The sequence below is a fragment of the Macaca nemestrina genome, chromosome 7 (assembly GCF_043159975.1).
Source record: "Macaca nemestrina isolate mMacNem1 chromosome 7, mMacNem.hap1, whole genome shotgun sequence".
NCBI lineage: Eukaryota > Metazoa > Chordata > Mammalia > Primates > Cercopithecidae > Macaca > Macaca nemestrina.
The window spans coordinates 58,108,497-58,119,247 of NC_092131.1; the positions used below are offsets into that span (position 1 = coordinate 58,108,497).

General features: G+C 41.2%; 1 pseudogene; it reads left to right on the forward strand.

The window, feature by feature from the left end:
* Nucleotides 1-9,445: 9,445 nt before the first annotated feature.
* On the forward strand, nucleotides 9,446-9,544 carry LOC112426683 (U6 spliceosomal RNA; annotated as a pseudogene).
* Nucleotides 9,545-10,751: the final 1,207 nt, after the last annotated feature.

Sequence of the window (10,751 nt, forward strand, 5' to 3'; positions counted from 1 at the left end):
GTGCGGTATTAGGTTTTCTGTTTCTGTGTTAATTCACTTAGGATAATGGCCTCCAACTGCATTGTTGTTGAGGTCAGGGTTGGAATTCAAACATAGTTCTATCTATTTGAGTCTCCTGACTCAAAACTCAATGCTGTTTTCCCAAATCAATCCTGTCAGAAAGGAAACTAAAAATTCTTGTTTAAAAAAAAAAAAAAAAAGGTAAGACGGGCTGAGCGCAATGGTTCATGCCTGTAATCCCAGCGCTTTGGAAGGCCGAGGCAGGTGCATCACTTGAGGTCAGGAGTTCGAGACCAGCCTGGCCAACATGGCAAGACCCCGTCTCTACTAAAAATACAAAAATTAGCTAGGTGTGGTGGCACACACCCGTAATCCAAGGTACTTGGGAGGCTAAGGCAGGAGAATGCCTTGAACCCAGGAGGTGGAGATTGCAGTGAGCCAAGAAGATCCTGCCACTGCCCTCCAGCCTGGAGGAGAGAGTGAAACACTGTCTAAAAAAAAAAAAAAAAAAAAAAAAGATAAGAAGTATCATATATGGCTTATATGAGGAAAGGAGGTTCTCTTCCATCTTCAATCCTCTTTCCATTCAGTGAATGGCCTTCATAGCATCATACATAGGATGTTTCCAGATCCTAATTTCTTGGGTATTTCTAACACTGTAATCCAGAATCCAGAAATCACAATTTCCTAAATCACTATTTTGATGCTCAGCAAAGCAGCATGGACTCTGAGGTGTATTAGTAGGTAACACTTTAGGTTTTATTAGACTGGGACATGCAGCAAAAAAAAGAACCTAGAAATTACCATAGGTTTGAAAGGAGAAAATTAACATGACTAGGATGTCTAAGCATATGGAAACAATAGCCCTGCCAACCATATTGATTGATTGTTTAAAAAGAGATGTGGTCTAGCTGGGTGTGGGGGCTCACACCTGTAATCCCAGCACTTTGAGAGGCCGAGGTGGGTGGTTCACTTGAGCCTCAGGAGTTCGAGACCAGCCTGGCCAACATGGCAAAACCCCATCTCTAATGAAAAAAAACAAAACAAAACAACAAAAAAAAAAACAGACATGGTCTCACTGTATTGCCCAGGTGGGTCTCAAACTCTTGGCCTCAAGTAATCCTTCCATCTTGATTTCCCAAAGTACTGAGATTATAGGTGTGAACCACCACGCTTGACCAGAAGGCAATTTAGAAATCTTGTCATGCTGGTCTAAAATCCATACTGTATTCAACAAGATACCCAAGAAATAACAAAAGAAAAATATATATTAGTATTTATTCAAAACATTTCCCCTAAGATATCACTACCATATTATTATACTAAGCAAAAAAAAGAATAAAAATGTAATGTTTTAGTCTTTAATTCAAGTTTGTCTTGATGACAAAAATAGGATTTAAGATACTTAAGTTTCTAAATATTAGGTTCTTGTGTAAAATGCATTTACTGTCATAAATCAAGATTACCCATGTGTTGTAGAGAATTAAAAATGTAACCCAATCTTATAAAAAGAGTCCAAGTCATAAAGATAAGCAATCCATCATAAAAGGTCAAGAATTTTTTATATAATATGCCAATGTTTACTTTTGAGGGACCTATCTATCTTTACCCACAGACTTGATCATTAATTACATTTGAGATTTTTTTTTTGAGATGGAGTCTTGCTGTGTTGCCCAGGCTGGAGCACAGTGGTGTGATCTCGGTTCACTGCAAGCTCCGCCTCCCAGGTTCATGCCATTCTCCTGCCTCAACCTCCAGAGTAGCTGGGACTACAGGTGCCTGCCACCATGCCTGGCTAATTTTTTTGTATTTCCAGTAGAGACAGGGTTTCACCGTGTTAGCCAGGATGGTCTCCATCTCCTGACCTCGTGATCCGCCCACCTCAGCCTCCCAAAGTGCTGGGATTACAGGCGTGAGCCACCACGCCCAGCACCATTTGAGATTTTTAAAGTTTCAAAAATAAGCCAAAATGCAATGCATTTGGCCGGGCGCGGTGGCTCACGCCTGTAATCCCAGCACTTTGGGAGGCCGAGGCGGGCGGATCACAAGGTCAGGAGATCGAGACCATCCTGGCTAACACTGTGAAACCCCGTCTCTACTAAAAATGCAAAAAATTAGCCGGGCGAGGCGGGGGGCGCCTGTAGTCCCAGCTACTCGGGAGGCTGAGGCAGGAGAATGGCGTGAACCCGGGAGGCGGAGCTTGCAGTGAGCCGAGATCGCGCCACTGCACTCCAGCCTGGGCGACTAAGCGAGACTCTGTCTCAAAAAAAAAAAAAAAAAAAAAAAAAAAATGCAATGCATTTATTTCAGTTATGGGCTCAGGGTTCCTAAGAAACAATTCATGACTAGGAAAAAAACTCCAGCATATTAAATAGAAATACGATGTGTCAATAGCTACCAGCATTCTAGGTTTATCCTAAGTCCAATAATGAGTCATCAGTTATCAACCTCAAAAAACTTGTTTTAAAAACAGATTAAGAATCACTATTGATTACCTAGAGCTAAATATACATACAAAGATACTGATACATTACCCATATTTTCAAATCACTGCATGTCTTTTGGTTTGAAGAATATACCTACTACTTTTTTCTACTGAGTATTTGTTGAAATAATAAATGAATCCAGCTGGGTGTGGTGGCTCACGCCTGTAATCCCAGCATTTTGGGAGGCCGAGGCGGGCAGATCACGAGGTCAAGAGATAGAGACCATCCTGGCCAACATGGTGAAACCCTGTCTTTACTAAAAATACAAAAATTAGCTGGCGGCGCGGGCCCGTAGTCCCAGCTACTCAGAAGGCTGAGGCAGGAGAATCGCTTGAACCCAGGAGGTGGAGGTTGCAGTGAGCTGAGATCACGCCACTGCATTCCAGCCTGGTGACAGAGCGAGACTCCGTGTCACAAAAAAATAAAAATAAAAATAAAAAATAAATGAATCCAGGTAATATTACAAGATTTCTCAAAACAAAAAAGAACCTTATTTTAAATTCACTGATATCAAGCAAGATTTTTCAAATGATTCAACATTAAGCCCTCCAAGTCAAAGCCCCAGAAAAAGGAAAGTTATGGTTTGTAGTCACTGACTCATTTCCTTAGATGATTCAACCTCGTGGCCTTAACACTGACTTGTCTTCCTCTCTCCCTTCCTATTTTAATTCAGAACGGGGAGAAAATAAAGCTTTAATACTTTAGAGCTAGCTTTTCACATCATAATCTTTTTAATAAGCCAAATCTTTCTACAAGCTTTTATACACTTTTAAAATTGAAGTCCTATTATATAATTCAATGAACAGTGGATCAAACTCAGAACATGCTACACAGATTTTTCTAAAAGTTATTGAAAAAATTCAGGAATTTTTTTTCCACTTCTTAAAAGTGAATAGTCAGGTCAGGTGCAGTGGCTCATGCCTATAATCCCAGCACTTTGGGAGGCTGAGGTGGGCGGATCATGAGGTCAGGAGATCGAAACCATCCTGGCTAACATGGTGAAACCCCGTCTCTACTAAAAATACAAAAAAAAAAAAAAAAAAAATTAGCGGGGTGTGGTGGAGGGCGCCTGTAGTCCCAGCTACTTGGGAGGCTGAGGCAGGAGAATGGCATGAACCCAGGAGCTTGCAGTGAGCAAAGATCGTGCCACTGCACTCCAGCCTGGGCGATAGAGTGAGACTCCGTCTCAGAAAAAAAAAAAAAAATAAAAGGTGAATAGTCAAATGGTCACTGGCACAAAGATAATTTCATTAAAATGTATGTTTTCTGTTACCATGCACAAACCTCTGAAAATAAGCCTGTCCTTCATCTTGTTTTTTCATGTATTCTTTAAATATTTATACACCATAAATGTTGAGTTCCTTATGAATAAGTTCGTAAGTTTACCTAATACAAAGTCCAAGGCACAAAAATAAATGAAGAGAATTGAACACAAACACACCAAAGGCACGTATTCACATGCCCATGATTGCTGGCCAAATGCATAGCAGAAACAGGATACATCTAGCCCCTCTCCAAGTAAAGGCAAGACAAACTGTAAAGGGTTCAGTAATCACATGGTACTGATGTTGCTGTTGAAAAACAGCAACTTGCAAACAATGCCTTCATCAAGAACACATAGATAGGTGTAGCTCTACTATAATAATATGATGTACCCCTACCTAACACCACAGGATGGGAGACAGCAATAGTTTGCTCTCTGCTTTCCTGCCCCTTGTGCCCCACCCCCTACCTCAAAGTCTTTCTCTTCAACCAGGCCCTCAGGTGCTATTGAATAAATAAAGAAGAATGATTGGGGGTTATTAAAAATTGCCAACTCCCTCACTCATTGCAAGGAAGCACCTTCCTCATATACTTCAAATAAGACCCCGCCCCTCCAAAATGTTGCTTTGTCTTCAGGAGCATGCATAAGCACCTGACAAACGGAAAAAATTAGAGAACATACCCTATCGAGAGAAGGTTGAAGTTCAAAAATAACTCTTTAGAATTGACATTAAAAAGTCATTGGGACCTGGCCGGGCACCTGTAATCCCAGCACTTTAGGATGCAGAGGCGGGCGGATAGCCTGAGATCAGGAATTCGAGACAAGCCTGGCCAACATGGTGAAACCCTGCTAAAATTTCCACTAAAAATACAAAAATTAGCTGGTGTTGTGGTGCATGCCTATAGTCCCAGCTACTCGGGAGGCTGAGGCAGGAGAATCGCTTGAACCCAGGAGGCAGAGGTTGCAATGGGCCGAGATGGCACCACTGCACTCCAGCCTGGGCGACAGAGCGAATGAGACTCCGTCTTAAAAAAAATAAAACAAACCGTGATTGGGACCTTCCTTAGTTAGAAAGATTAAGTGAAATGGCCAGAAACTAGTTTGCAGTAGAGACAGGAAGCAGTAGAGAAGCTGCTAATAGGAGTGTTCCAGAAAGCTGGTGACAAGGAGAAGACGATAAATGTTAAGGGTGTGATAGCCAGAGGGAGATGTGTGTTAAAGTTTATAAAAACACTTTAAGAGAGTCACTTAATTTTCAAAACATTGTTCAGGTGAGTATTGTAGGTATCGATGGTTGGGGGTGGAGTGCAAAATGAGGAATACGTGCTACTCAGTTTTCTAGAGGTAAGGAAAAATTGCAGAAAGAATTCATTTGAAAAGGAAGTAATCTTGGCGGGGCACAGTGGCTCACGCCTGTAATCGCAGCACTTCGGGAGGCCAAGGGTGGGGATCACAAGGTCAAGAGATGGAGACCATCCTGGCCAACATGGTGAAACCCCATCTCTACTAAAAATACAAAAATTAGCCTGGCATGGTGGCTCACGCCTGTAGTCGCAGCTACTCGGGAGGCTGAGGCAGGAGAATTTCTTGAACCTGGGAGGCGGAGCGTACAGTGAGCTGAGATGGCACCACTGCACTCCAACCTGGGTGACAGAGCAAGACTCTGCCTCAGAAAAAAAAAAAAAAAGGGGAGTAATCTTAATGCCCTTAGCTTTTTTTTCTTTTTTTTTTTAATAGTTAAGAGACTCCCCTTGGAATGACAATGTCCAAGTAATTGTAGTCACATTATAATTACAAATGTAGATGATGGTGTCCCCTGTCTCAAAAATGTAGAAAGTGAGCTTACGGTGGCTGTAACTTGATATTTGTCCAGTAAAATCATAACAGTTAGTGATATAGCTGAAACTAGACTCAAAATTTATTTGTATTTATCAAATAGCCACGGACTGAAATTTAAAAGAATTTCCAATATGGAGGCATCATGCTGGTTAACTTAATCCCTATTTAACTAAAATACAGTTACATTTACTATGAAACCTCCCTTAATATTTGCAAACTTAGGTTTAATACTTTATCAGCACCAGTTCTGAATTGTAGGATATTTTCTTCCACAGTAATTTAGGAGTTAGAGGAAAAAAATACCTACAGGATAAGAACACGGAGTATAGAGTTAAATAACAGTACACATTATTGAATAAATATTGTGTGCCTGTCAGTGTGCTATGGGTTTTAGATGTAATTCTCACCACAGATCAGCACAATAGGCGGTATTATCTTCCATTTCACACATAAGAAACTTGATTCATAAAAATGTGTTATTTGTCCACGATACACAGCTAGTAAGTGTACTCAAGCCTAAGTCTTGTTGACTTCAAAACAATACCCTTGAGGAAGAGAGACTCCTAACAAATTGCTGTGTGTGTGTGTGTGGGGGGGGGTGTGTTTTAAGCATTAAGTCCAGTAGGACATGGTGGCTGTGATTCAACAGATCTGTCATTAATCCAATTTATCTTGCTAATAGAGCCTAGTATGGCACCTGGAACTCAGTAGGCTTTCAGTAAATGCTTGGTGAATAAATGAATCAATATATATACTATAGTCATTTCAAATATTATTTCTTTGGGGAACCTAATTTAAATGTGTAAAATATGGAGGCTGGGTGCAGTGGCTCATGCCTGTAGTCCCAGCACTTTGGGAGGGTGAGGCTGGTGGATCACTTGAGGTCAGAAGTTAGAGACCAGCCTGGCCAACATGGTGAAATCCTGTCTCTACTAAAAATACACAAATTAGCCAGGTGTGGTGTCATGCACTTGTAATCCCAGCTACTCGGGAGGCTGAGGCAGAAGAATCGCTTGAACCCGGGAGGGAGAGGTTGCAGTGAGCCGAGATCGCGCCACTGCACTCCAGCCTGAGCAACAGAGCAAGATTCCATCTCAAAAAAAGAAAAAGAAAAAAAGTATAAGATATATGTTTTATACCAGAGACTTTAGGGTCTAAATTCTTTCTGTAAAGGGCCAAATAATAAATATTCTAGGCTTTGTGGGCCACAGGGCCTCTGTCACAAACTCTGCTGTTGTGTAAAAGCTGCCATAGACAATACACAAATGAATGCTTGTGGCTGTGTTCCTATAAAACTTTATTTACAAAAACAGAACAGTAGGACCAATTTTGTTTATAGGTCATGGTTTGCCAACCTCTGGCCTAGAAAAATTCATCACATCTAAATCATCTCAACTGGTACCCCCTACTATAGTTACTTAAGTTGCAGGGACAGTATGGGGAAAAAAAAAATCACCCTCTAAGAATGAGCTGTCCAATATGACTGCCACTAGCCACATGTGGCTATGAAGAACTGAAATGTGGCTAGTCTGAATTGAGATGTGCTTTAAACATAAAATACACATTTGAATTGTGAAGATTTTGTGTTAAATAAAGAATGTAGAGCTGAGCATGATGGCACACACCTGTAGTCCCAGATACTAGGGAGGCTAAGGCAAGAAGGATCCCTTGAAGCCAGCCTCGGCAACATAGCAAGACCCCAGTCTCCAAAAAACAAAAAAAGTGTGTAAAATATATCATTATTTCACACTTTGGGAGGCTGAGGCAGGTGGATCATGAGGTCAGGAGTTTGAGACTAGCCTGGCCAATATGGTGAAAACCCCGTCTCTAATAAAAATACAAAAAAAAAAAACTAGCTGGGCGTGGTGGCAGGCGTCTGTAGTCCCAGCTGCTCGGAAGGCTGAGGCAGGAGAATCATTTGAACCCAGGAGGCAGAGGTGTGAGACTCCGTCTCAAAAAAAAAAAAAAAAAAAAATATTTCAGTCTGCTGACATATTGAAATAATATATTTGATATATTGGGTTAAATAAAACATTATTAAAATTAAATTCACTTCTATTTTTTAAATGTGAGCACTAAAAATTTTAAATTGCATATGTGGCTTGCATTATGTTTCTATTGGGCAGCATTGCTCTAAGAGAATAGTTACAAAAGAGAGAATGCCTAACAGATTCAAACTTTTTCAGCACTGCAGACAAAGTACTTTACCCAATTATCAATGTCTCTCCATTGAAATATGCTATACATCCTGATTTCTACCAATGGTGTTATCATTATCTTTTATGTAAGAATTAAGATCAAGGCCAGGCCGGGCGCGGTGGCTCAAGCCTGTAATCCCAGCACTTTGGGAGGCCGAGATGGGCGGATCGCAAGGTCAGGAGATCGAGACCATCCTGGCTAACCTGGTGAAACCCCGTCTCTACTAAAAAAAAAAAAAAATACAAAACACTAGCCGGGCGAGGTGGCGGGCGCCTGTAGTCCCAGCTACTTGGGAGGCTGAGGCAGGAGAATGGCGTGAACCCGGGAGGCGGAGCTTGCAGTGAGCTGAGATCCGGCCACTGCACTCCAGCCTGGGCGACAGAGCAAGACTCCGTCTCAAAAAAAAAAAAAAAAAAAAAAAAAAAGATCAAGGCCAGGCAGGACGCAGTGGCTCATGCTGGTAATTGCAGCACTTTGGGAGGCTGAGGCGGGCGGATCACGAGGTCAGGAGCTCAAGACTAGCCTGGCCAACATAGTGAAACCCCCGTCTCTACTAAAAATACAAAAGAAAAAAAAAAGTAGCCGGGTGTGGTGGCAGGCGCCTGTAATTACGCTACTTGGGAGTCTGAGGCAGGAGAATCGCTTGAACCTGGGAGGCAGAGGTTGCAGTGAGCTGAGATAGCACCATTGCACAGCAGCCTGGGCGACAAGAGTGAAACTCCATTTCAAAATATATATATATATATATATATCAAGGCTGGGCACAGTGGCTCACACCCGTAATCTCAGCACTTTGGGAGGCCGAGGCCACCGCGTCATCCAAGGTCAGGAGTTCGAGACCAGCCTGGCCAACATGGTGAAACCCCGTTTCTACTAAAAATAAAAAAATTAGCTGGGCATGGTGGTGGGCGCCTGTAGTCCCAGCTACATGGGAGGTTGAGGCAGGAGAATCACTTGAACCCAGGAGGCAGAGGTTGCAGTGAGCTGAGATCATGCCATTGCACTCCAGCTTGGGTGACAGAGTAAGACTCTGTCTCAAAAAAAGAAAAAGAATTCAGATCAAAATTGTTAACTCTTTCCTCCTCCACAAGTAACATATTTCACCAATTTATTTCATTATCTCACTTCTTTCTCATTTTCTCTACACTATACTTGGCCCTCATTTTCTCAGCCGAATTATCATCAAAGTCTCCTGAAGGGACTTCTTTCTTCGAACTTCTATCTATAATCTTGATACATGATTCTATACAAAGCTACTAGATACACCTAAACACTGTGACTCTCTCCTGTTTATATATATATATGCATAGAAAGAGCTATATATATATGCATAGAGATATATATATAAATTTACATATGTAAAAATTCAATGGCTCCCATTACACACAAAACAATATCCAAACTACTTGGTAGAGCTCTTGAGAGTTTCTAAATATATTTTTAAATTTCCGTTTTCAATCTTACCTCCTTTCCTACCATTCAGAGTCAGATATAGGATTGTAGGTAAAATACAGGATGGCCAGTTAAATTTCAATTTAAGCTTTAGTATATAAATTTTTTATATATAGTATATATAATTTAATACATAATTTTAGTATATTGCTTGGGATACACTTGTACTAAAAAACAGTTTATCTAATTGAAATTTAACTGGGAGGCTCACTTCAGCAGCACATATACTAAAATTGGAGCAATACAGAGATTACACGGCCCCTGTGCAAGGATGACACAAATTCGTGAAGCATTCCATATAAAACTTTTCTTAAATCAAAAGAAATCTATATATAAGTATACAAATAATCAGCTCAGTGAAAATTTTAACTTTTCCTATTTTTCACAATGATCTGTAAAATTCACTATCAAGCAATCAAATTTGATTTTTACAGAAGAAAAAAAAAAGTCCGTTAAGCACCTAATACTGTTCTCCACTGTACAGCAGAGTGAAATTATACAGGGACGCACAACTTATTGAAGATAAAATAAGAAAATTATGGGAAATTTACTTAAAGCCAGGTATTTATAAGAAAACACACACCAAAAAAATACTAAGAACATGAGTAAGCACTGGTTCACCTTCGTCACATTCATAGTACAGCAGAGACTATCTGAATCCAAATTCAGGCTCTTCTACTTATTATCATATACTTCTGTATGCCTCAGTTTTTTCAACTATAAAATGAGAGCCCTATCTCCCAAGGTGGCTGTGGGGATTTAGAGAATTAATACTCATTCAGTGCTTAGAGCAATGCCTGACACATGGCAAACATTCAGTAAATGCTAACTCTTACTATTAGAATATTTCTGTTTGATTTCCTTAGGCCTAACTCCAACCTAGGACTTATTCATAAAACTAACTTTTAAAAATAAACACATGGGCCAGGCGCGGTGGCTCACACCTGTAATCCCAGCACTTTGGCAGGCCAAAGTAGGTGGATCACCTGAGGTCAGGAGTTCAAGGCTAGCCTGGCCAACATGGTGAAACTCCATTTCCATTAAAAATACAAAACAAAATAAACAAAAAAAAAAAATTAACCAGGCGTGGTGGTGCGCCTGTGGTCCCAGCTGCTTGGGAGGCTGAAGCAGGAGAATCTCTTGAACCTGGGAGGTGGAGGTTGCAGTGAGCTGAGATCGTGCCACCGCACTCCAGCCTGGGTGACCAAGCAAGACTCCTCAAATAAATAAATAGATAAATAAACACGTGGGCAGGGCACACTGGCTCACACCTATAATCCCAGCACTTTGGGAGGCCGAGTTGGGTGGATTGCCTGAGCTCAGGAGTTTGAGAACAGCTAACATGGTGAAACCCCATCTCTACTAAAAATACAAAATTAGTCGGGCGTGGTGGCACATGCCTCTAATCCCAGCTACTTGGGAGGCTGAGGCAGGAGAATCACTTGAACCAGAGAGGGGAGGTTGCAGTGAGCTGAGATCGAGCCACTGCACTCCAGCTGGGGCGACAAGAG